At 38.2% G+C, this 27430-nt stretch overlaps 1 protein-coding gene across 4 annotated transcripts in view; it reads left to right on the plus strand.

Moving 5' to 3' along the window:
- SORBS2 (sorbin and SH3 domain containing 2) overlaps positions 1–27430 on the plus strand; it is a 160556-nt gene that overhangs the window by 26990 nt on the left and 106136 nt on the right. For 3 of the 4 annotated variants that reach the window (XM_062575689.1, XM_062575688.1, XM_062575687.1), the window contains exon 3: positions 19148–19199. The exons of the other annotated variant lie outside the window; for it this stretch is intronic. The gene's annotated coding sequence lies outside the window, so the exon portion shown is untranslated. The remainder of the gene's footprint in view (positions 1–19147; positions 19200–27430) is intronic. 4 annotated transcript variants of the gene reach the window in all.

Genomic DNA, 27430 nt, shown 5'->3' on the forward strand with positions numbered 1-27430 from the left:
TTAAGACTATGTTGGTAACTACTGTATGAATTCTGAAGCAACTGATATGTTTGGAGGAAGCAATGTAGAAATTTGAGATCCTTTAATTATTCCAAAAGATATAAGGAGGAAAAAAAAAATAAAGAAATTAGTCTACATAATAGACAATATTTACCAAATATTTTCAGTAAAGGTAGTGCTTTTAATTGTGTGAACTAAAGGCCAAGGATGGTCTGTCAATGGTCATTTAATTAATGTATCTTTTAAAGTAACTATAGTAAGGTCGAGTTTTTGTCTGGCATTTAATTTTTGACTGAGTAACCAACCTTACTTACAGGAACTTGTATCTGGCGTGCTGACACAACCCAAACTTGAGCTGTGTGAACTTGGCACTAATTCAGCTAAAGGGAGGAAATCTCAGGAGAGCAGTGGAATTTCTTTATTTGCTTAAGTATACCTCTGCATTCATGGGGAACAAACAGTAACATTTTGTGCAGGTTCCTGCCTTTGACAGTGCGTCTTTGTTCACTTCCCAAAGGTGGTGTCAAATACACCATTGAAAAAAATAAAGTTTATTTTGCATTTTTTTTGCTTTACTTAATACGCTCCTAGGGAACCCTGTAAGTGTGGAGCAACCTAGCGCTGTTGCTTGTAATTCTTTGTGTCTGAAGAATAAAGGCTCACTCAGAGAAGTGCAGGTCATGTAAACGTGCTCCCTCCTTATTGCCTTTATAAGCTTAGTAAGAGGGGTGGGGACAAATGTACCTGTAAACCTTTTCTGCCTGAGTACATTTGGTCAGAAAGTGCTTCAGAAAATAGTTTCCTTCTTACCTGTGTAAATGCTTTCCAAACAGTATGCAGAATATACTGAGCTGTTGCTCTGAGAAACAATGGATCTTGCATGTTTAGATTTCTTAATTGACAAGATGTCAATTTAATGTACTGTTGAGTGACAATGTGTCTGTCGCTTCCGCTGAGTGGTCTACGTTCCCTGCTGTTGTGAATGGCAGGTTTTACGGTACCTGTTCTCCATGGGGTTCCAGTCTCTGAGCAGAATTCCAAGGCGATGTGGTTACACCAGCAGACCAGAGTAAGAAGTTCAAACTACATTATTTCTCTAGGTTAGAGCAAAATTGCAAGATCTTGCTGGTGAGCAAGATGTGGTGATGGAGGAAATTAGAGTGAAAGGGCGTCATGCAGGTGTATCTTCCTTTCATTAGCCTTAGTTGGGGATGTACCAAATTGGAGCTGCTGAGAGCAGGTGCATGCTTATGAGAGACCCTTGAGTTGTTTTTACCTTGGACTTAGCTGTCCTTGTACAGTCTGAGGTGGAAATAGAAAGCTCTGGGACAAGTTTGTGATGTGATTCTGTATCTTACATAGCTGCTTTAGAAGAATACGACTTTTATTGCATCTTAGCCCATTGGTTGTCTGCTCATACTGCAGTAATAGAAGGTGACAATTGTCTCCTTGGTTTAGACTACGCTCTGATCTTTTGATAAATGTAAATGAACTAGGAACTCGTACAATTCTTGTATTACTACAGTGGCTGGGGGATGTAAAATTAATTACTCATTAATATTCTTGTATAGCCATAAACATCTTTGTATGGGTTACAAGTTTTAATTACAATGTCCAGGTTTTTAGATGACTGACTTGCTAAAAGAGTTTCTTTTCAGATAAACATTTTTCAGGTTCTGCAAACTCAAAAGTTTTTTTTTCTAATAAATAAATAAAAGTTGGCAATGAAGAACAGATGCTTCTCTCATGTGAACTACACAGTAGTTTAATTTTCATCAAACTGTCTTGAATTTTCAATTTCATTTGACTTCTGTTTGTGTTTGAAAAAAAAAGATATTGGGGAACAATGAAGCTGCATGATCAGTAGATACAGAGAATTTTGTTTAGCCACCTATGCATTAGTACTTTAAAGAAAGTGAATTCATACACCGTCTCTTCCTAAATAAGCACTTAACCATGCATCTTAGTACGCTTGAATCTATTTTCAAGATGGCTTACATAGGGTATTACATGTTTGTGTTCATATGCAAGACTGTATTTGTCTCTGTATAGTAATGGCTTAAGAATTAATGTTTCACTAGTGACTTAAGTCCCTAAATATTTAATACTGTTTCTTCTAAACAGCTGTGCTGTTTTTATTACTGGAGTCAGCTTGAACACTTAGACTGCTTCAACACATAAGATTGCTAATCACCACTTCCACTGTCGGATTTTTTCTTCTTTATTTAAAAAAACACTTAATGCTCAAAAACCCAACCAGTTACAAAGGAGACTCTCTACATGCATATCTTCCCTGTTTGTGCAAAACATGTGACAAATGTAATGGCAGCTCCATCCTTTTGAAGCTAAAAGGATGATCCACAAGTTACTGTGTGAAGGAAGCTTCTGCTTTGGAAGAGCTCCCTGAGGCACCTGTGTAGGATTCCTTCACTTCGGTGATGGTTCTTGATAGACCTCAGTGAACTGGAAGGTGAGCTGCACCTCTGTTTTGATAATGCTTAATCTTTCAGTATGATGACGCTGAGTTGCTCTGAGTGGAAGTAGTTGTTTAATAGTTTCCATAGCTCAATATGTACAATTAGCTAGTTGCTCTTTCCACAGTGATTTTTAGCCGAGTACTAGTAGGATGGACTTGCTGTAAGAAGTCCTTAGAATTTCCAAATGGTGTAAAATCACCTTGTTTCTACAGCTCTTCAGGTCATGCGTGGAACAAAGCTCTCTGGAACTGAAGAGTCCAATGGATGAGTACAAGACTGTAGAGCTGTTACTTTGGGCCACAGCTGTAAAAACAAGAATAAAAAAAGCCAAAAGATGCTTAAGGGCTGGGGATTTTCTGACTTACTTGAGTACTCTATTCTTCTGCCTCTCAGAATTGGTGGTGAAATTGGCTTTTATTTCTGGAAGCAGAATTAAGCTTTTGAGTGCTCTTGGAAAATCCATCACAAAATGTCCCAATTGTATCTGTGGGCAGACTCCCAGAAGCATACCTGCATTGTAAAAACAGAATGTTAAAGCCAAATCACTGCTTCTTGTTGCTGTCTCTTGGAGTAGGTAGTAGTATTACATCCAGAGCATTTTAAGTAATGGCTTTGCATGGGGTGAAAGATGCTCTATTAAAATTGAACAAGTGTGCAGTTTAATCCACTGTTTTAATTGGAATTCCTAATTTTGTCTTGTCATGGATGATTTTTAAAAGTGCCACCAGGAGCTGCCTATTTAGAAAAATAAAAAAATAAATTCTGAGTTTAAAAGCTTAAAAATATAGGTAAGTAAACCTATTTGAATTCCTGGAGCGTACAGATATGCTACAAATATGCCCTGTGAAGTATTTATGTGCTAGTGGCAAAGCTTTCTACATTCTGACCCCCCACATGCATTTCTCTCCTTTGTGTAAATAGGATAAACATGAATCCACTTATCTGGAGATAGCTGTGTGGTGTATCACTTTGTAGCAGCTGACTTGCATGGTGGCTCCTTAGCAAAATGGTTAAGTGACAGGTGGCTGGTCAGCATGGTGTTGATCTGTCTTCCTGTGGTCTTGGAAGTCTCATCCAAGTGACTTAAAACACTTAGGTTTTATAATGAGATATGCCAAACATTTGCTTGTAAAACCAAATATTTGGGAAGTCAAGGAACATTTATTTGGGTTACGTATTAAATTACTCATAGTAGGAATAAGGAATGAGTAGAACACTTGAAATGAACCAAGAGCTGACTTCTGATTGGTACTTGAAGAAAAGCTGTCAACGCTTTTTCATGCTGAAATACAGCAATTATGCGAAGATTGGCAAGGGACATGCTTTCCATTAATTTTTTGGATCTTTATACTCCTTGGATCAAGATAGAACATGAAGAAATAATTTTGAGTGCAACTCCAGTTTTTGAAGTCTTTTCACACTTAATGGAATAGACTTAGTACTTGCTTGACCAAAATGTTTGTAAGAGTTGGACAACTGTTTCCAGTGGAAATCTGATATCTTTTGAATAAGTCCTTTCTAGGCCAGCAAACACAATCATGCAAATTTTTAAAATGTTTTGAGCCAGCTGGTTGAACTGCTTGTTACAAAATGTTTATACAGTGTGTATATATATTTTATAACATTATTTTATAGAATACTCATGAATATTCAGTGTTGCAAACTTGGTCTACCTGCCTGGTCGTAAATTACACAACTCAGCGATAATCTGGTCTTTGAAGAGGAATAGACACAAAAATCAATAGGATGTAGAGGATGGACAAAATGCTTGTCTGGAGAAATTTACACTAGGTGATAGGTAATGTAAGTGTGTTCTAAATGTTACTCCCTTTTCTTGTATGAACCTTTAGGCTTTTGCATAAATTGCAACATTTTAATTGAAAGGAGTTTACTAGACTGGTTGGAAAATGCTCTATTTATTTCTCTTAAGGTTTCTGGGCTTTTTGTGTACAGTCAAAAATGCACTTTCCGTGGTGTTATGCTCTGCACAAATAGAAATAAGGCTGCTTTTAAAATGAATTTGGAATGAGCCCACTTAGTAAATTTTAAAACCTGGATGCTTTGCAAATATTACTTCTGATTCTGGCACAGTGGGCACTGAATGATATTGCATTCTTTGCACTGATGGAGTTTTTATACTTCACTTTTAATTTCCTCCCCTTTCAATTTCACACTTGGTGCTGTTATGGATCTGTTCAAATTACATTGTTACATGCAAGCAAGTAATCATGCTCATTAGTGATGGATTGAGTTCAGTGGTGAATAGAAAATATATCTCAACAGGGTTAGAATGCAGCCTCCTGTGTGAAATGTAGGCACTTCCTTTATTCATTGATTTTTCTGAAAATAACCTTTGTATGTGCAACCTTCTCTTTTTTTTTGTAATTAGAATAGCTTATACATCTGTTTAATGTATAGCTAGTCTTCTGATACTATCACTGGATAATTTCATAACAGGTGTGAATAACTTTCATATTCCAATGTGTGAAGTGCATGCACTGTAACACTTAACACTTGTACATTCGTGCCTGAAAACTCACAGTGATAACTGTCTTGCTCAAGTGAGGGGGAAAAAAAGATTGCATGAATTAACATTTCATTAAGTCACATAATGCGCAGTGATGTTTATATATCCTAAATGTGCTTCCAAGTCATTGGAAATGCATTGATTCTGGTAGAACGATTCAAATGATATAAATTATTCTTGGAAATTTATAGTAATATGCAATTAAGGAAAAGCCCATCCTTTCTATCCACTTCTGTAAAAGTGATAAATAAGGAAAATTAGTATGTACTTGTTTGGACAAAACTGAGCATAATGAAGCTGTGATGATAGCTAGCACTGATAACTACTTGTGCTAATAATCGATACTAAGATTTTTACCATAACCATGTAAATCAGCGTCCTGCTTTGGGCAAGTGGACAAGTCAAGAAAAACTCAAAATTCTGTGCAAGAAAAAACATCTCCAGTATTTACAAAACCATATGTAAGGCTGTGTTAGTTTAGACTGTGGTAGCTGGCTTGGCCATTCGTATATGGGTATGCCAAAACATTTCTAATCAGTTCTCTTGCATCTATTGCTATTACTTGCTAAGTGCTCACATAGGTGCTGTTTGTGTGTAGCTTATTTATAGTATAATTCTTCTATTCCATGTGGAAGCGAGGAATGACAAAAACATTTACTTTGATCCAGAGAGGAAGAGAATTGCTAACCATAGATTGCAGTGTCTTAGTTAAAAAAAAAAAATAAAATAAAAATAAATAAAAAGACTTGTTTTGACTGTAAACCTTAGTACGTGGGGAAGCAATCAGGCAAAGAAATAGATAATGGCATAGGCAACCCTAGGTTTCTAGTTTCAGTCTAACCCAGGCAAGTAAATAATCACAAATTGTAACAGTTGGTGGGCTAAACAATGTCAGTTGAGGGCTTTGGCCTGCTTGACATGGGCACTTCTGCACCAGCAGAGCAGTATTTCCGGAGATGAAACTGCTGGTATTTCAGTCTAGCCGTGGCCTCTTTTGCTTCTGGAATAAGCAAGGAATTGCAGCTACTGCATTTCTCAGAGTCACTGCCAGCTGAACCCAGAGCATGTTTATCAAGAGAAGCTAGGATGTTCGACTATCATTCTGAACATGTTGTGTAGAGTAAATACAGCACTTTGTTTCTAGGCAATGTTTGAGGCTTAATTAAATTCAAAAATCCAAGTCCTTGTTTACAGAGTGGAGTAATTGGGGTTGAGTCAAGCTTCACGCTGAATTTGCACATAATTGACAGAGGTGCAAGTAAAGTCAGAGCATGGAGAATTAAGCTGATTTCTCATATTTATATGGCAGATTTTGAGATATGCCTTTTGAGCCCAGATGTCTTTGAATCTTTGTAAATAGGTCTATGACCATAAGGATCTGCATGAGGAATAATCTGATTTCTGAATTGGGGTCTAGATTTAGATAAGGATGTGACTGTAGGCAAGAGAAGGACAACGAGCTAGAGCAAATTTATTCATGTCTAAGGATGTGCTTATCTTGACACTTCAAACTGCTCATCACATATGTTTTTAGAATAATTGTCTCTTGAATGTTTCAATGGATATAAAACTGACAGTTAGAAATACAGGGGTTTTACTTTTGCTTGCTTTCTGATGGACTCCAGAATTTGACCTTTGCTGAAAATAACTTCTGGCTAGCTGGAACCACAACAAGACAGAACTATTTGAGGGCATGTGGTCAAGGCTCAGCTGTTTGGGCTGTGTTTATCATAGCATGCATGTGATAGCTAGACAAATAAAGGAAATCATAATGAGAGTGAAATATAGAGCTAAAAATCTTGCCTAAATCATCATTTTTGTAACTATTAATAAACCTGAAAAATAGCTCCTGCATTAAAATATTGTTCCTTGAATATATTCTATTTTTGACTTTGATATTGCTCTTGCATATTTTAGAGTTGTTATTTTTTTCCTTCTCTGCCCTTGCAATGAGGGCCTTGAGGGGCCAAATTGTTTGGGCTTTTAGATTTTTCCAAAGGGCCTTGCCCTAGGCCACTCACTTCTGCAGTACCTTTGTCATTATCTCTCAACGTAACCATTATTAGTCAGTGTTTTGTGACACTGTTTCAGTCCTTGGATTTACAAACACGTTTTTTTCTTTTTTAATCACCAAGAAATATGCACCATCCTACTGAAGAATTTTACTAGAGACATTATTGCTAGCCGCTTTGTTTAAATGCGGTAGAACTAGGCGAGCAGGGGGCTGGATTGCAAATCTTTGCTTTGCAATAGTACGCATAGCCAATCGTGCATTTCTACCAATTTGTGTTGTCACTGCAGAGACAGGACAATAAACCTCTTATAGATGAAGTTGACTATATAAGTATTACCTGCCTGAAGTGGCTCATGCCACTGCATTAATGATTTTACCTGCATTATAAATGATAAATTACCTGCATTAATGCCTGAAGTGGCTCATGAACAGAGCTGCAAATGATACTCCCTATCAGCAGATCACTTTTAAAAGCTGCATCTTTGACTTTTTTTTCATCTGATATATGAATTACATTCTACTTTTAAAGGGAGGATTCAGTTTGTGCTTATTGCTTAAATGTACCTGTTAGCAAATACATCTTTCTTTTTAATCAAAATATCCAAACCCCTTTGTAGGAAGTGTATTTGTAACAGCAAGAGGGTGCTATAAGAGCTGTTTATTCTTTAATAAAAGTTGTGATAACCTTGAGGAAAACTGTTCTATAGTTTGAGATTTGATAGACTGGATTGATGCTGATGAGGTTGTAAACTAGGGTGAGTGTTTATCAAGACTGGGGAAAATTTTGCTTATGTGACTAAGGAAGTTTCTGTATCTTGGACCATTTGAGGTACTGAGCTAAATCTTTAATTTTGGTAGAATTTTTTTGTTACTATAAGAAAAGCCCATCATAAATACAGAACTATGTTTTTGTGGCACCATTAAATATTCTGTCTGTTAATAAACAGGATGCAACTCCTTCGGCTGAAAGGACAGAGAACTTCATTTGTTCCCTAAGATGTTTGGGGCAGTGACCTGTTTTTCTGTGCTGATGATCTGCCTCTGAAAGTTTCAGAGTGGGTTTCTGGAGCTTCACCTTGGAGAGCACGGCGAGGGTGAGGGTACAGCTTGCTCTGCTTAAGTGAAGCCACTTTCTTCCCACTTGGTTTTAGTGGGAAGAAAGACCAATATTGGTCAGAAAAAAGGAATGAAGGAAATGGGAAGTCATCTGTCCCTTAGCTGTGCAAATATCAGTGTCTGACAAGCGGACGTGTACCTGTGTATGTGCAGATAAGTCTTTGCATGTAGCAAAGAGCTGCTCATAGTATTGAAGTGGGATTTGTTTTCATGGTTGCAGCACAGAGGGGCAACGTTAATCTTGACTGAGTTTACTTCTCTGAGAAAAATAGGTTTTTAACCTTGTGGGTATGGTTTCTCATCTGTGAAAGAAATTTTGTCTCGTGCTTCAGAGATTCAGATGAAGAGATGCAACTCGCAAGTGGACTTTGCCAGAACTTTCAATTGCATAATTCTTGCAGGAACAGTATTACAGGTATCATATATTTGTAATGTATTCAATGGATACTCTGATACTCTGGAAAACTTGACGCTGGATTAGTCGGTATTTTTGAACAGCATTCTCTTTCACATCTGCAGATAATGAAGTAGAAGTTAAGATAGCTTTTTGTGGGGAATTTGTTCTGTTTGAACAATGTGCCTGAACTCCTTCCTTACTACTAGCAGTGTTAATTTTAAGTTACCTTTTAAATTGCATGTTATTTGCTAACTCATTAGTTTCTTGTTACCATATTTTAGAGATAGGGAGTAGCTTTGATGCAGTAACGATTCATTTGATTGAGTCATTGACCTTTGATTGGCTTGAACCAACTGTAGAACTGGATCACTTGTACTCAGCAGCCTTTGTAGAAAACAGAGTGCTTTGTTCACTAACCTCAGACTTAATATATGTGGTGTTTTGCAGTCAGTTTTAAATATACATATGTTCCATGAAGAGTTTATTGTGAAAATTTGTGGAAGATTTAACACAATCTGCGTCATGAAGATTAGGTTCCAGTGACATTTTTGTAAACACTTCATACCAGTAACATAGCAGAAAAGAGTGATGCTGACAAATGTTAAATCTAGCTTATTTGAGCTGTTCTTTCTAGGTAGCTGTTCTCATATGCAGAAAGAGGTGTCCCTAAAGAGCAGGGCAGGTTCTGGTGTCTGTCCTTAGTTGCACTCTGGAGGAGGCTTTTTCCATCTTTCCATAGATGGGGGGAGAAACTTGGGTAAACCAGCTATTCTCTGCAAAAGTTAGCCTGGGTTACTTCCCTTAGTACCACTACGTGGCCTGCACAAACCTTCGGTCTCACTTTACCTCTGTATAAACAAATTATTTACAGATTCAGGGAAATCACTGTGATGTGATTACCATGACTGTGATGCAGAAAATATCACACATTGGCCCAACAAGCAACTATGTGAAGTTAGTCAAAACGGGCAATGTGAAACCTTCACATACCCGTGCAGAATAGCTTTTGCATGCACTTCACTGTCTGCTTCTTCACAATACTTAGATTTCTTCAATCTGAGAGGCTGTTTCTATTTCTGTTTGGCAGGGTACTGCATGGGGTGTATCACAGCTGGTACATGGATGTGCAGCCTGACTGGGTGGGACCTAACTTGTCCTCCATTCACATGGGCTGGATGACCTGGGCACTTGGGTATTCCATGAAGAGTATGACCCATGCTGTAGTTAGAGATGCAGTAATTTGGAGGCCAGGCTCTCCTAGCTCTTCTTCAGTTATGGAGTCCTTTATCTGAAGTCACTAATGCCCTTCAGTTAGTCTTGTAGTATTTAAAAAATAAAAGAAAGGGGAAAAAAATCAATGTCATATTCCATTCCTCTCTCCTGCCAGAGCTGTCCCTCCAGCCCAGTTTCCTCCAAAATATTCACTAAGATTCAAGAATAAACAATAATTTTGTTAACTATGGTTTTATATATATACATGCTTTTTTTTAGTGAAACAGTTTTGCACAGTATAACTGTTTGCAGATTGCTTTGAATCTAACTCAGTTCAGTGGTAAAGTTTATAGTCTGGTTTCATAGACCATTATATTGCCTTAATTTAGAAGGTGATGAACTCCAACACTAGGATTAAGAGTATCTGTGAGGACAGATAGGCCTCTCTTTAATTCTTACACTAGAACAAGTCTAACCACACCTTTATCCTGCTATGAGAAATATTTGTTACCCAAAGGAGTGTATTAAGGTGACATGGGTTGGTTGGGTTTATAAGAGTGCGTTTATTCCTTTGTTCTTTTCAGAGGGGATCTAGGTAGGTGCTGGTGACCTCTAATACTCATCTTACATATAAATAAGTTGTCAGCACAACTCCTTTGTCTCCTTCAGCACAGACAACGCAACAGCAGCGCTCAGATAAGAGCAGTCACGAGGACTGCATGAATGCAGGATTACAGAAAGTTAGTGAGAGCAAAATGGAATAGGTGGAGAAGTCCTCCCGAGAAAACTTTCTCTTCCCACTTTCCCACTTGCATCCCACAGGTGCACTAGGTTTTCATTTTTGTAATTTTAAGTTGACAGAGATCTAAGTTGAAAACTGTTGTGTTTGATATCAAATGCTTTCTTTAGGGTGTTCAGATGAATTCCGAGTGACCTAATGTGAAGCAAGAAAGCCTGGTCTAGACAATACTCCTTCTACATCAATGCACAGTAAAAGTTAGTAGACATATGGTAAGCCACTGGATAGTCGTCATACTACGTGACTGAGGATTCTCACCTCTCCCAGTCTCTTGAGGGGAGAAAAGCATGCACTGAATCTTCTGTCAAGGCAGCTGTGTACTATGCTATACACAGGGCTGGTTACTAGGCCATTTAGTCATAACTGTAGAAGCAGCGTAAGACTGACCTTAACAAGATATTCTTAAAGGGCTTTTGTATGAAATCATAAAATATAGCTATGCAGAAAGTCTCTAGCTGTAGTTTCCTGGCACATAGCTCACAAATGCAATAGTAGGGTAATTGTTCTTTAATATGAATCACTACCATGCTTTCCACCATCCAAAAACCCAGAATGGATGAAATAAAAAATTGAAAGTGTGTAATGACAGAAAACAATAGAGATAACAATATATCTCAAAACTTAAGCTAGATTTTCCAGAAAAAAATGAGGAATGAACAGATCCAAGTTACTGTTTCAATAATTTTGCACTGACCTTCATAGAATCAGCAGAGATTTGCTAGAATGCAAGGTATACATAATTTATGTGGACATCTGAGTCCTCTTTCAAAACTGAATACCTCAAATTACCATATTCCAACATGTTCACTAAAAGTGTGATTGCATATATTGACTTCACAAATTGTCTTTAAAATACTGTCAGATACTGAAAGACAAAACACTTCTTACATTTTTTACACTTTTTTTTTAATTTGCTTATTGATGTCAATCATAATAGGGTTTTTTTGCTGTGGACTTCAATATTGACATGTTCAGAAACTTCCAATGCATAAATAGGAAATCTGATTTGTTATACAGTAGGCAAAATACATGAGTAATGACAGAAGAAAAAATATACTGAAAAAGATATTACTGCAAAACATCTGTAAATTAGGCCTGTAGGAGCAGTTTGATAGTGCTGATTGTGTTAAACCGCAATACATTAACAGTCTAAAAGGAGTTTCTCCAGCGTCGCTCCTGCCTGGTTTCATCTGCAAGTTTTGCACGGGGCAGCATCAGCGCTGACATGTGTTACATTGATTTTTAGTGGATTTCAGGTGGCTCTGGCAAGAGGGTTGGCTAAGGGTTAACTGTGGAATCATTAGTCAATCAGTAGTTGTTATGCAAATTAACTTTTTATTTAAAACTATTGGCTTTAATTTTCAGTTTTGGAAAAAATAAAATTGTAAAGCTTTAGTGAAAATACCTGCCCTGTGAATAACCTGGGTGAGGCCTGTTTTCTTGCATGTTCTAGCATATAAACATCTACACTTAACATTATTATCTGAGAGCTGGAAGTTCTAGCCTTTCTAATACAAAAATGTAATTAAATTGCAAAGATATTTTGTTAGATCCTATGTCTTAGGCAGAAAATGAATTATGTGCCTTGCTTCCTCATCTTAAGTAAACCATTCCTTTTTTCTTTCAATTCCTCATCTCATACCCTAAGAGCAGTTCATCTACTGATGATGTGATGCTTTCAACCTTATGAATCCCTTTTTATTAGACAATGGATTAAGACTGTGACCGCTTTTTATTAGCAGAATACTGTCCCACATGGGTTTCATTGGTTTTGCTTTTGTCTTCGCTCTTGTACCTCTCAGAATTCACAACTCTGAGGTAGTAGGTATCCTCAGTGTCTAGACTAGACCTACTGCAGTTGAGCTGTACATGGAATGGTCCTATAACCTGTGCACAGGATAAACGTATCTGGAATACCTCATGTGCAAGTGCAAGCTGATTTTAGTATCTACAAAGACAGCTAGTGTAGAATTTACCCATGTCCAGTCAGAAGACTACTAGTAAATATGACAGTGGGTTACTGTTAAAAGCAGCAGTATATGAGAGGTGGATAAACTCATTGTGAATTTTTTTTACCATCTTTTAGAAAAGTACAGGTGGCCTGGGCCAAGATTTTAAAAGAAAACAAAAAAATCCAAGAAAACTATCCAAGAGTTCTGAAGTGATGTAAGAACTTGAAACCTATTAGCCCTTCAGTGAAACGAAGAATTCCTAAGAATCGGATTGTAGTGATAGGCATTCAAGGTTCAGACAGATGCAGAGTAGGAATTTCAAAAGCATATATGCTCTTCTAACTCAAAATAGTTCATGGATTTAAGATGTTTTTGAAAAGGAACCGAGAACCTTATATCAAGCAGAAGGTTTCTCTTTCTTACTTAAATACTGAAAATCAGGTGTACAATTAAGACTCCGATTAGGCACACTGGATGTTTCTTTACTACGTAGTTAGCACTCTTCTATATTCAGAGAAGCTCTGTCAGGAAGAAGTTTGATCTGGAATAGGCTTAATCACTACTTGAAACTGTCTGTATTGCTCTCAAGTAAAACAGGAGGTCCTAAGGAAATTATTCCAATTTAAATAAGTGCAAAGCATCCAATCCTTAATCTGTGTTGCCATCTGTTGTGATTTGTGCCTCATTAAGTCTCATTTCTCTCATGGTATTGTCTGAGAATTTTAGCTTTATTTGCTTAAATGTGAAATATCTAACCAAAGTTTGAAAATATATTCCATTTGTCCCCTACTCAGAAGTTAGGCCAGCTCCATCAATAGAAGGTGGTTCTGAAGTATTTTATTTAGCTTAAATAATTTCTTTTTAAGGACTTAAAATACCATTTTCTGAATGGCTGGCATTGGCATTATTGAAATAATGGCCATTGTTTCTGGAATTGCTGGGTACAAGCATTAGTGATTTAAAACACCTTCTGCAGGCATATAGGGGAAAACAACTACAATGTGTAGTTTAAAGTAGTTCAACTGATTTTAAGCATGCATATTTGCCAGTATCGCCTTGCGTAACTGATTGTGGTTTTGATTCATCAGCTTAGTTCAAGGGGAGGAACCTTGTCTACTTCTGTAGATCTTTTCCCTCGGTTTGGAAGCAAATGTGCCAGAGACCCCCCTTGAAGGGGTACAGGATTGAGTCTGTGGAGCAGAAGTACTCTGGCGAAATGGAACAGTACCACAAGTCACCGTGCGTGTGCTTCTCCCTTGGCACGGCACCACTGTGGGGTGCGTGTGTGTCGGGAGAAAAGGTATCTAAGCAAGCATGCAAATCCCTTCTGTGCTGGGGCCACCTATTATTGCCTATTAAGATGGCTGTTTGTGGATTTTTTGATAACTAGGAAAAAAGATGTGGAAACAAATCCATTCCAGAATTTGAGTAATTGTGAACATGTTTAAAGCAGAGAAGGTATTGATAATTGTTTGAAATGAAAGGTGATTAACTTGACTGTGAGATGTCAAATAATGCCAAAGAAACAGCTGTGAAATTAGTTTGATGCAAGACTAAATTCTTTACTGATTTTAAGTTTCAGAGTGTTTGACTTGAGGGTGGCAGAGGGAAATGCTAGTATTTTCAAAAGCTTTTCAGGTTCTTATTTTCCTTTTCTGCTTAAGCCATCCCTGGGAAGGGTTGAAAGCAATGTATTAGCATTTCTTTCAATGGAAGATGCAGCTTCAAGCCTCGGAATTTCTTTCCCCACCTCCCCCAAGCAGTGCTGGTTACACTAAACTCTGTGTTCTTAGCTTGGTTAAATGAATTTTCCATCTTAATGTTAATCTTCCCATTCCTGAGGGAAGCACACAAAGCTGGAACAGAGTTATTTCATTTAAAAATGTCATGAAATATTCTGGTTGTCAGGTAACTTCAACAACACATTTCTTTATTTTAGAGGCTGCTACCATTGCGTAAAAAGCTCCTTAATTTCCTGATAAACAGACCACTGAAAATGGTGAAGGAATGCTAAAGTAAACATGCAGACTCCAAAATTTCCTCAATTAAAAAAAAATCAGTCAAAGCAGATTAAAAAGCTGTCTTTCAGTTTTAAATTTGTAATCAAGTGTAGAATATGTTAAGAAAGATTTTTGTGCAAGTACTTTGATTTCATTTCAGGTGGCCCCAGAATGCTGAGACTTTTGGTTACCAATTTGAACTTTCTTGGTCACAGCGATGAGTCTAATGTAGTCTCCTTGGAAGCAATGTGGCTTGCTTAACTATCTTGCTGCTTTGGGAATCTCTTGATAGAGAAAACATTTCTTACATGTTTACTTACCTTTAAACAGAACTGACACTGGGTTCTCAGAATTTTGCTTGTTAATCAAAGATGTGCTAAAAATGTTAGGGGAAAACAGAATCTGGTCTCTTGATGATCTGCAGCACCATTTCAGAGGTAGAGAAAATCATTAGATTTAATTAAGATCAAGTATTTATTAAGCACTTTTAGATGAACTGAGTGCATTCAGTGATGGAGAAATTGTTTGTGGTAATGTGCTGTACTAGTAACATATGAGGCATGCATGGTTGAATAAATCTATATAGAGATTTTTTTTCTCATGGAATGCCTTTCATCTAAGGATAAGTTTTATTTATTTGGTATGTTGTTTTCCCATCCTTCTTAGATATCTGATTCAAAATTTATTTTTAAAATTATCCTATTAAATTGATAGGTTAAGGTGCTTAAGGACATTTTATTTCCTCAAACACTAAGTATCGCTTTTCACCAGTAATGCAAGCAGGGGGGAACTGGTAAGTGAGGTAGTCAGTACTGAAAATAAAATTTTGTTCTATGACTTCAAGGTGTGACCTTCAAAATGTTTACACCAAACATTATCCTTCTCTTACTTACCGAAGGCTGGAACTATCACTCACCAGTTCAGACTTGTCTCGCTTTCTAGCTCTAACACTTTGTTGCGGCTTCAGCCAAGACAAATGGAATTAGGTGCGAAGATGCAGGACGGGAGGGATAAGCTGAGTGGGGAAGCCGTTGGGTCAGCAGCGCTGGGGGCTCGTTCATCAGCTGCAGAGTTCTCTGGATGGAAGCTGAGGCTTCCCTGATGTGACCGGATTTCACCAGGAGCCATCGCAGTCGGTTCTCTGTATGGAGTCGTAATTCTAGGACAGTCTAGATGCATAACAGTGATCATAGGGCAATCTGACTTCTTTTCAAAGCAAAGCTTCAAAATTAGGGCTGACCTTTGCCAAAAACCAAGCGGTACTGCTCAAAGGGAGTTGCTTCCTGTGCTAAGCATAGTCTCCAAACCCCAAAGAAATTATATTTGCAAACTAACAAAGATAAAAGGAAGCATTGTAGCCTGTGGTACCCCTTCAAAGCTTCAAACGTATATGGAAGGATTGGAACTAGGGCAACTACTTGCTAGCTGTATTTTTTAAATAGTGCCAAATATACTGCTATGGAAAGAGGTCACTTCTACCCCCCCTAAAATTGAGGATCAGTGGCAGAAGAATGCTGTTTGAGAGCGGCCTAATGGCTGTGAACACGGGAAGCTTATGGAGTGCTTGTTTCAATGCCCTTCTGCTATTAAAAGGGTAACGAGGGGCAGCTTGATCGTTATTTTAAAATGGTGAGGTGGAAGAAGTACAGGGGCCGTATGTGAAAGATGCGAAGTGCTAGCAATTCATGTCTTCTGTCAAAGCAAACTCTGTTTCTTTGTGTCAACAGCCCACACCAATTAGCACTTGTCATAGCAGCAGCAGCCCTGTGCAGCATTTAAGTAACAAGTGAAAAGAGACTGCACTTTTCCAAGTTTAAGAGCACTATAATACAGATGCTATCTTTGGGATCAATGCAAACCAACCATTGGATGTTTCCTCTGCGGTTAATGCTTCATGTGGTCTCTTTCAGTAGCAGCAGTGTAGCGGCTGGCACTCGTATCCCCCCCAGATGTATGCATTTAGCACAGGGACAGGCAGAATATTAACACGAGGTGATCGTGAGCGGGCAGGAGTGGAAGCGCTTGGCAGTGTTAAGTTGGTGAGGGTTCTGCAACTAGGTGTTCCCACACTTAAACTTCAGCCCAAATTTTTGTGTAGCACTTTTTATCCTGTTGACTCTAATTCCTGAGAACTTTCCAACTAATTGAATTAACTTTCTCCTACTGAACTATTTTTTTCTGACATTAAGACCTTCTCAGAACTATACAGATCAGATAAAGGTCAGAAGCTAAAAGAAAAGGTGATGCTGAGTATTTTTATGGCTATTGTTGTAAAGATGTTTCCAGTAAGTGTTTTATAACAAGATAGGAATGTTTTCATCAGAAGGTTTACATCAATACTCCACTTGACAAATTACACCTGAGGTGTATCTCATGTATGCTTTTAATTTGGTAATGATGCCTAAAATAGAAGTCTGGGAGACAACTAAGAAAATGCAGTAGCTGTATGAGTGCTAATAGTAGGGATAGAAACTTGTGTGTGGAAATCTTGATAGTATCCGGGGGTTATATTTGGAAGCTTGCCACCTCTTTCAAGCCTAAGCAAATGCTTTGTGATTCCAGGTGTCACACTTGAAGTTTAAGTGTTACAGGCCAAAAGTGAACATGTGCATGTGGGGACAACTTGTTGTTAGTCCAGTCGATGTTTTAACAGTTTAATCAAAGTACAACAAAGTTATTAATCCAGCTACAATAACACTAACACTCATAGTCCAAATTAACAAAGCCTCATTAATAATTCCTTTTAAAATGTTATACAGAAGAACTTGCTTACGTGTCCTTTTCTTTGGTGGTGTTCTCACCTTTCCAATGTCCCGCTGCATTTCTAAGACTGGCAATTCTGGTGAGGAGGAGAATGACACTTATGGTGGACACTTCTCTTTCTTGGCAGGCCTTTATCGCATGGGGTTTTCCTAGCACCAAAGCTAATGCAGGTCAGGCAGCAGGCCCTGGCTGCTGCACAGCTGTTAAACCAAGCTAAAAACCAGCTCAAGCAGAGGCAAATGCGGACAAGTTCTGAGACTCTGCACAATCCAGTCAGTGCAACACCTGGGACCTTGCACAAATAGTGGCAAAAAATATACTTAATGGACTACTATGGATCTGGGCAAGGTAGGAATAGAAACCTCAGTTTTATGCCACTTGCCTTCCAAATCTTCAGTTTTGGAGTAAAGGGAAAACCAGTGTTTAAAACATGTCTATTAGACTCCTCAAGTCGTAGGGTTTCTCTTGTGCTTCTGGAAGCTACCTTACCTTTCGGCTTTGTCCATTGCCTAGTGCTGCATACAGAAGATTCCCTTCTCTTTCACGCTTATTAAAATGAGTCTGGTAAGAGAGATTTTTCCAATGTTAGGAATGCTTATTTTATCAATTTCCTAATTTCTTTGTGTGTACATTTAGTTATGAAGCACCCATTCCTTCAGCATTTCTGGAAATGCTCATTTTTTAATTAACCTTTCAACTGAAACTTGTTCTCTTTGTAGCAAACTTCAAGTTGCTGTGATTGGTGATCAGGACAGTTTTGTAGGAGCTAGTACAATGAACTCCATATAGTACAGGAAGCTTTTACACTGATTCTTAAGACTGACATATTCTCTAGTGATGTAAGATCTACAATTTTTACCTAAGCAAAAAAGTGGCAAAATATTCTTTAGAAGTATTTTTAAATAGATTTATATTCAGTTAAAATAACTATTATTGATATGGTGAAATAATAGATTTATTAATAACACTTTTATCCACCATTAAAAAAGATTACATTCTGGGACTGTACAGTCTGACTTGAAAACAGACAATATTGTTGTGTACAAATATGGGGAAATTCTCTTCTCCACATTGTAAACTTTTCTCTTTACTAGGTAGGAAGAATCCCTATTAAGTTCTGACATCACAGCTTCTAGAAGCAGAAAAAGGAGAACTAAGACCTCTAAATCTGAAAACAGAGTTCTCAAGTGTGTCTTTTCCTTTAGAAATATTGACTCAATATCACCAGTGCCCAACAGCTGCTGCTTAACCACTCCTTCCCCTGATGAGGACAGCAGCTGAACCACCAGCACTCTATAGACTAAATTGGGATAAGTATTTGTTGATGAGCATCTGAGAATGAGAGCTGGAAGGCAAAATTCTTGTCAGCTGGGCCAGTGAATATAAAGACACTCGGACATGGTGGCCTGCAGCATTGGCCACTGCAGATCCTGATGCAAGTCCTGCTAGCACAGAAGCTCATGGAATGGTTATGAAGACATAGGTCACGTTTTCAGATGTGGCCTACCATTATATGCGCTATTTAATATGTGTGGTACTAATTGCATGCATAACTTTGGGCCTGCTGACCATTGTGTGCATCCAAATACAAAGTTTACATGTGATTTTTTTTCTTTATTTTTTTGTCCATGCAAATTTTATTGCTTATTTTCATACACAATCATCTGAAAAACGGTAAGTCCATGTTGCTGTATGTGCAAAGCTGTGTTCACATATGGGTTGAGTCAAGGCTGTTCCAAAACTATACCCAGCTATTTGAACCCAGAAAGGAGATATGCTCTGGTTATGAAAGAACAATGTATTAAAAGGTAAACACTGGATAAAATATTTAAGATGGTAGAGTCATAAAGACTCTAAGTGATTTTTCCTCTCTATTCTTGTGTATTCTAGAAACAGTATCTCGAAGACTACGTTGATTTGAAGCAGATTCTTCATTAACTAGGTATCTGTGCTATTTTCTACTACTTAATGTGGCTGATCAAGCCTTGTATGCTACCTTAGGGATTACAGCTATGGCTTGATATAAAAAAATATGACCTTGACATGCTTCGAGCTGCACAATTAACAGTATGGTCAATATAAAATCAGCATAGTATGTAATCCTATATAATCACAGAGACGTTGTTCCCACACAAATAAAAACTGAAGAGTAAAGCAACTTACCACCTTTAAAATGGCCAAGAACACTTCATTTCAATTTACTACTGTATAAAATATCCATTGTTGGCAAATTATGTATAAAGTGAGACTGGCAGTAAATGTCTAAATCCTTTCAAGTGGTTAATTAAAGTCATTAGAAATAGACACAATCATAGATGAATACAAATAAGATATTCTTTAGTGTATATAATTACACTTTTATTTATAATACAGGCCAAATAGCTTCCTAAATCTTGTTATTTAGGAAGCGAAGGTCCAGGTCTCTGCTGACATAACTTACTTTAGTGTAGAAATCCAGTCCCTGCTGTATTCCACAGTGAGATGGGACAGTGACCTCAAAATTTCTGAAATACTTTGAGGGCCTATAGAAAAGTTTGTGCGATGAAGGGTTTGGATACCTGAATAAGCAGGAAAATGTGCTAGTTATAGAACAGGAAGCATGTAAACATGGCACATACCTGAGCTTGTAAGAAATGCTTGGCAGTGCTGCTCGTGGGATTAAATTGCCTTCTTTTGTGCTGTAATATGCTTTGGAAACCAGAGAGTTTGGGATGATGCTAACTTGAGGTTTCTGTGCTGTAGGCAATTGTATGTTACAGAAACATACTTTAGAAAGCTGGAATTGTTTAAACTCGGTGCTACTACTCGTCTTAGATGTCCCCAATCTAAATATTGTATCCCGGTTCTGTTGTTTCTGTGCTTGCGTGCTTGGCATCCCTGGGAATTCAGCGTGAAACCTGATAGCAGGAATTGGCACTTGCACGTACATCTCTTGTTGAAGCGAAATGGCTTGTACTCTGTTTCATGACACACTACTGTTAGCTCTGTTACTGCTAGTCCAAGTTGGGACGGTTGTTTTGTGTGCTTTTACCCTTGTCAGCTGTTGTGTTCTGAGTTTGGTTGTTTCTGCAAGAGTTCCCCAGTGGTCTGTGTGCATTTGTTCCCCTTGGTTTCTCTGACAAGCATAAGATACCTGCTGTTCGCTACATGCACCAGTGACAAATGCAGTACCAAAAGTAGATGTGTAAAACGTTTTGCTCCTTGACAGATCAGCAAAATTTTAATTCTTACTTAACTTTGTAGAAAAGTGTGTGTTCGTTTTCTAAAATGAGCATGCATCTTTCTTTTTTCTTTGAGCAGTTAATGTAGTCTTTGCATGTGATACGGAAACACTAAATATACAGGATGAGCTGTGTTTACATGTGTTGTTCCTTCAAATAAAATATGTTCCACATGCTGTCCTCTTGTTCTCTCGAGGACTTGAGTTTTCCATCGTCTGTATTTTAAAAGTGGTGTTAACCCATTGCAATGGTAAAATTCCTCCGCTCCTCTCACCCAAATCTCATACCTATCAGGATTCTTGCTCATCTTTTCTCAGCAAATGAAAACTTTACCGATTTTTAAATTCAAAATAGCAGTTAGTGTGCACTGTGTGTCTGTAGAGCATGGCGTTTAAATATATAATGAGTAATTCCTATGTGTAAGAAAGGAAAGGCAATCTAAGAGACTGGGAAAAAGTGAAAGTATGAACAGAATCTGTTGGCACTTGGAGTTTCTGGAAATCTTAGCGAGCATCCACATCCAGCCCTGAGGTTTTGTCATCTTGTCACTGATGTTGAGAGTTACTTTGTGTCGCAGATACTTTGCGTGTGAAATAGGGGGGGAGGATCTGCAGAAAATGTTTTTTGTGTGTCAGCTCTTCAGAAGAGCCAGGCACCCTCATCTGCTCTCTTTTTTCCTGTTATCATAAATACGTTTTTTTTTTTTTTTCCTCTTTAAAGACCAGAGAGGCAGAGACATGCAAACCAGTTGCGAAAGGTTTTGTGTATGAGAGCCTTTGAGCAAAAGTAAACACTAATAAAGGAAGCCTGAACAGTATGTGGTGTCGCTGTCCTTTGTTTTCCTGTGCAGGTTGTATGCTTCATTTCCAAAGGTGCTAGTTCGATCGTTAGCGGAGCATAGTTGTAAACACATCATAAATAGCCCACAATATGCATGGTGTAGGGATTTATAAACCATTTGTTGGCTGTGCCGTGTGCCAAATGCTTAACAGTGTTAAAATAAATGATCAGCATTTTAAAGAACAACACTTTTATTACTCCAAGAGAAAGACTGTCACACCCTTCTGAACTCAGAGGTGCATTGCATTAGGTTTGCTGTTTAGCAAAATATATTACATTTAGTAAAATATATTTACCATAAGGCATGATTGGTAATGCAGTATCAAGTGGAAGCCACAAAATTGTTGGCTTATTCCGCTTTTATTAAGCTTGACAGCCAATTGGCAAGCCCTCTCCCCTCAACTCTTGTAATACCAAAGTTTTAATATTCTGATGGCTGAATCCTGCGACTCAGTTGAAAATTCAAGTTTAATGTTATCAATAGGACTTTTTTGCATAAGCAACTGCATCTAGTCAGTATGTTAGGATTCAGAGGTGTAAATTGGTTCTCACATAGTGCAGATGCGGTGCAGAGGTGAGAGAAAAGGAGCAAGAAACAAAAAATCATCTTGTGATTTCCACTGGGAATTTCAGTATGCATGACCAATCAGGTATGTAGGGAAATCTGACTTTAAAGGTTCCCACCTAATAGGGCTGCCCCTTTGTTTCCACATACCAAACAAGGCAGCTTTGGATGATTTTACTATATAAAGATATGTTCAGGTCAAGGAGTTTGACTTTTTTGTAAACTGAAATATTGTTTATTATTAGAAAAGAAACATCATTTTGTGGCTAGATATGGAAAAATATTTGGAGTTGACATTTTTGGAGTGAATTACAAAAATACAGTGTGTATTAAATGCCTGACAAAGCAGAAAGCATAAAAATATCCCTGAACAGGCTCCGTTGCAAAATAACAGTTAAAGCTGCTTTTCCAGTTCGTACACTGGCCAGGAAAAAAAAAAAAAGAATCCTCATCTTGATTTTTCTTAATTTCTAAACATCCTTGTATATCGTGTCCTGTATTAGAAAACTGCTTAGTCATATGGAGCAAATGTCCTTATATTTCACGGAAAACTTTTAATTTGGCTAAAAATGATAAGCAGGCAGCGCTTAGGCTGCCCGTTCGTTCTGTTTGCCACTGCACTGCAGCGCAGTCTCAGCGCAAAGCCGTGGGGCTGTGGGGTCCCCATTTGAAAACCCACGGGAAGCCAAGGTTATCTGGGGACCTTTGCATCCTTCAAATCCACAAGCTTAGAAGATGTGCAAGTCTCATCTGTCTGTGGCAGCAGAGGAAGTTCACCTCAGGCTTTTCTGTCACCCAAGTCCTCAGTTGCTTGCCTACCCTACCAAAGAGGGTGACGGCTGTGGGCAGAGCGTCGAGATCAGCTGAGGCTCCCCAGCCTCTGAACGGGGACACATCCTGCCCGGCGCTGTGCCGCCCGAGCCGGCAGCGGGGCCTTGCTGCAGGCCCCCTCAGCTCACCCGAACTAAATCAGGTGACACTGCAGAAAGTTTCCTAAGCTCTATGGAACTGAATACCTGTTTTGTGATTCCCGACCTACTGTGGGAAGGAAAGCAAATATAATTTCTTAAAATTCCTATTTCTTTCATGAAGAAAGGTAAAAATCAAAACATTCCTGTTTGGAGGTTTTTCATTTTGGTCTTTATTTGGGCGGCTGGCTTTTTTTTTTTTTTTTTTTTTTTTTTTTTTTTTTTTTGAGTCTGTACTTTTAACATCTTGTGGGATTTTCTGATGAGCCTTTCTCAAGTATGCTCTGAACACTTCCGCGTACTATATATAGAATAAAAAGCCTTTAATGAAAGGGTTTAATGAATCTCACGAAACAATTGTTCACGTACAAAAAGCTATTTGCACATATGCGGGCTGGGGCTGCTCCTGAATAGGACCCATAGTCACCTAATTAGACACGCATGGCATTAGCAGGCATTTGTACTACTCACAGGACTAGTCCAAGGACAAGGGATCCCTGCTGAAAATTTTCCATTAGAAAGATAATTGCATAGCACAAGGCCTTTCTGAAAGCCCTCCCTAAATTTTTTCTCTTGTTCTTTAATTAGGTGGTGAGATCAGGATCCAGGAAGACTGAAAATAAATAAATAAAGATTTTCTTTCCTGAGTTATAGAACTAAATATGCTGGCAGTGATGGTGGAACTGTGGGGAAAAAAAATAAAATAAGGTGCTTTGTGTATAGTTTTGATTTGTTTTGTGATGTCTATCTACTAATCTTGGTAAAATTGGAAGTACCTGGTATATATTGATGATTTACTTACTGCTTTGCACTGCTGTGGTTACTGTAGTAAATATTTGTGAGTTATCAGTAGCAAGAGGTTTAAAATATTTTTTTTTCTTAATTTTAAGGTGAGATTTCTAGGAGTCTTACTCCTTCATCAGTTCCTTAGTGGGCTAGGTCATGTGAAAACACCGCCCAGTGCGATAGGCCACTTTACATACGGTTATCAGAAAATACAGGGGTTTTGTGTGTTGTGTGGGGAAAGTGGGCTCTACTTGCTAAATGCAGCACAGAGAAAAAAGCAGCAACTGTGACAGTGGCTGAGTGCATTTATAAAGTTCTCATCACTGGTCACATGAGGAATAGCATGAACTACTAAAATTGGATAAACAGCTAAAGAAGAGAGCTTGCACTTAGAATGGAAGAGCAACCAAATGAGTAATTGCTCAATATTTTTACTGTGAAATTTAGACCGGAATGAAGCATAGTGGATTTAGGAAAGTCAGAGGGGCTCAAGTGGGGCTTGTTACGAGAATTTTGACTAGGTTGAAAAGAGATCTTATTCCCTGACCGCATTAGAAAAGAGAAATAAAGATGCAGCTGTACCCTAATTATGGAAGGGATGAGGGAAAACTAGTGTGCACAGGTGGGAGCGTGCTGAGCCTTGCGTGATTGTGAGATTCCTCATGGCGATGGCCACAGCATGGTAATGCCAGGGAGAAAGGAGTTAGGGTAATGTGAAATGTTTTATATTCCTTCATTCTTTATATTCCTTTTCTTTTGACTGGATAGCATGCTTTTTGAAATAGTGGCTTTTATTACCTCTTGAGGACAGTACCTCCAGACTGAGGAGCAGCAGTGGATCTCAGGTGTGGTCAGCAGAACTGTCGGAAGGAGACTAGACAAAACAGAACGTGGTATTGCATGGTTCTCAGGCAAGTAGCTGTGCACATAAGTGCACCTAGTGAAGATGCATGGTTCTCCCAGCTCTGGCCAATATGAGAATGGCGAGGGGTGACGATAGTGCTGTTAGGATGCCTTTTAAAGTAGGGGAATAAGAAGGAAAAAATTTCAGGACTTCGGAGGTACTTGAGCGTTGCATAGAGAACATCTGACAGTTCCTGCTTCCTGCGCATGCATAGCCTTGCACGTATATCAGTGCACAAGTGCCAAGTATGAATCTGTGCTCATTAGGGAGACTAATTCAGATAGTGCAAGGGAGTAAAACCTCAGAGAAGAACTGACAGAAGGTTTTTTTTGAGGTTTTGCAAAGTTTTTATTTTGAAATGCTATAAATTCCTGGGGGCTGTTATTTTATGATCTTTAGCTAAAACGCAGATAGCCACATAATGGGATTTTCAAAGGGTACCTATTCTTTTAGCTGCTGTTTATGTCAAAATTTGCAGGTTTTTGACAATCCTATAAGTTACTCAACTGATCCCTAAGTCCTAAGAAGCAGATCAACATGGATGTGTATTATTTTTACACCTTGTAACATAGTTCCTTGCAATACTTTATTCTTCCACCAGTTTTATATAGTTAGATATTGACATAAAAATATGCATGCAGTGAGAACTTGTGATGGCCAATGAATGTTAATTTTCCTATAAGCCAGGAAAAGAGCTTTAGTCACAAAAGAATGCAAATCTGAAGACAACATATGGCAGATGATATGTCCCATTTAAAAAAAAGATTGGAAGTTGAACAAACTGATCCCAGCAGGTGAGAAGGACAGCTGTGCGTTAAAGCATTGGACATTTCTGGTAAGAAAAAGTAAAACTGCAGATATAAAAAAAAAAAAAAAAAAAAAAAAAAAAACCTACATATTTCTGTCTTTGCAACTTCTTTCATTTATATATATATATATATATATATACACACACACACACAAATATATATTAGCTTGTAATGTGTTTATTCTTCCTTCATCTTAAGATAAGCATCATTGTAGCAGATTGAAACAGTCTGATTTTTTTTTCCTCACTATAACGGGCTTAATGGATTCTTTCCAACAATCTAGACAAAATTTGTTTCATAATTAAGGATTTTTTTGTGTTTACTAAAATAGCAAAACACTTCAGGCCTGTGTCACAGTCATGTTTTCCTTGACTCAAGCCGTGCATCTGTTTTCAACTACCGGTTTCCTGATTTTGTTTGCTACTTCCTTGTATTAATAAGTTGAGAAAATAATTACTGTCAAAAATCAACCAAGCTCCTTTAATTATGAATGCCCAATGAAGCTGTATAGTAAAAAGCTAGTTATGACATGTATTATATCCCTGGCCTTTGAGTGTTACTACTTGGATTGTGAGCCGTACGTATGGTGCAGTAGCTTGACAAGCAATGAGTTAGCTGTAGGTGTTGAAACAGGAGTCTCAAAAGCTATTTCACTGTGTGAGCACGGCTAATGTATTTATGAACCTTTATGGGGAAGAATAGGAATCTCTTTGAAGCTCCTCTGGATGAGTCTGTACGACACTTCTGCCAGGCTGGCACATCAAGTCTCCTGTCGTGCTCAGATTGGTCCAGGTAGGATTGTGTTTGGTGACAGACACAAGGTGTTCTGCGAGCAATCAATTATTAAAAAGCTATTCTCTGATCACAAATCTCAGTCCTTTCGCTTCATGGCTTTTAGAGACTTCTCTGCAGGAACTTGTTTGCTTATTTCAAAGATGGCTTAAAAAAAAATCACTATCTTACCTACAGCGGACTTAGTCTCTTGCCTCAAATGACTTGCATATATTAACATTGAGTCAAGGTACTATAAACAGCTCCCAGTACAGTTTCCTGCAGATGAAAACTGGGATCCGTATTCTAAAGCTGAGCTACATAAAATGCAATTATCCCTTGTCTCTGCAAAGTTCACTTTCACTCTACTAATTATACACAACACACTAGTTTCAGATGCATTGTAGGGAATATCTAAGCCTATTTTTTCTTCCCAAGCTCATTTATTTGACTGCTGCTTTCTTGGTCAGCTATTAAAGATCACTTTTTTTTATGATCTTTTATTAAGGATCATTTTTTGCCCCCCTTCTCCTCTCGTGCCGTCATCTTTTTTTATTATTATTATTACTGAAGGTGGAAGAACGGCCGTTGTTTTTAACGCTGCAGTGCCTTCTGCAGATAAGAGCAGTAGCGCTATTCAGACCTGGAGCTCTGGAACTTCCTGTGCTCAGAATGACGGTCGCACTGCGCGTTTCCTAGTCCCAGAGATGCAGTGCATGTCTGAGAATATGACTGCAGGCCCAAACTGCAATCATTAGTAATGTGTTTAATCACTAATTACTGTAAACGCAATTGTTTTCCCATTAGTCTGCAGATCAGAACTTTGCATTTGAACGTCTATTCATTTTCCCCATTGCTCTCTCCTCTATACTCCCCCAATGTGACATTCTCTTTTTGTTTGCAGTTTCTTCCTTCCTCCTTTAATGTGCCCCTTTTTCCTGCTTGCCACCTAATCTGCTCTTGTTAGATGCTTAGCTTTTCACATATTAATACAGCTATAAAATCGATGAACCTATTCGTAATCCTCAGGTAAGTCATACGCCACATTCCATCAGGATATCCAAATAGTGTCATGCCACCTGTGTTCCACCTTCTGTTGATTATTTTAAAATTTTTAATACATTTGTTAAGGTAAATGGGCTGGACCACAGCACAAATCAAGTAGAAATCTCAGTGTCTGCATTGGCACTGTGCCTGTTTTTATACAGTCTGGGAAGTATGACAATTAGAAGTATCAGGCAATTTCTTCATGGCAAGAGGTAAGCACTTTACCTCTGTCTGCTGAAAACTGTTCAATAACAAAGGAACT

This window comes from Rhea pennata, chromosome 4 (genome assembly GCF_028389875.1).
Source record: "Rhea pennata isolate bPtePen1 chromosome 4, bPtePen1.pri, whole genome shotgun sequence".
NCBI classification, from domain to species: domain Eukaryota; kingdom Metazoa; phylum Chordata; class Aves; order Rheiformes; family Rheidae; genus Rhea; species Rhea pennata.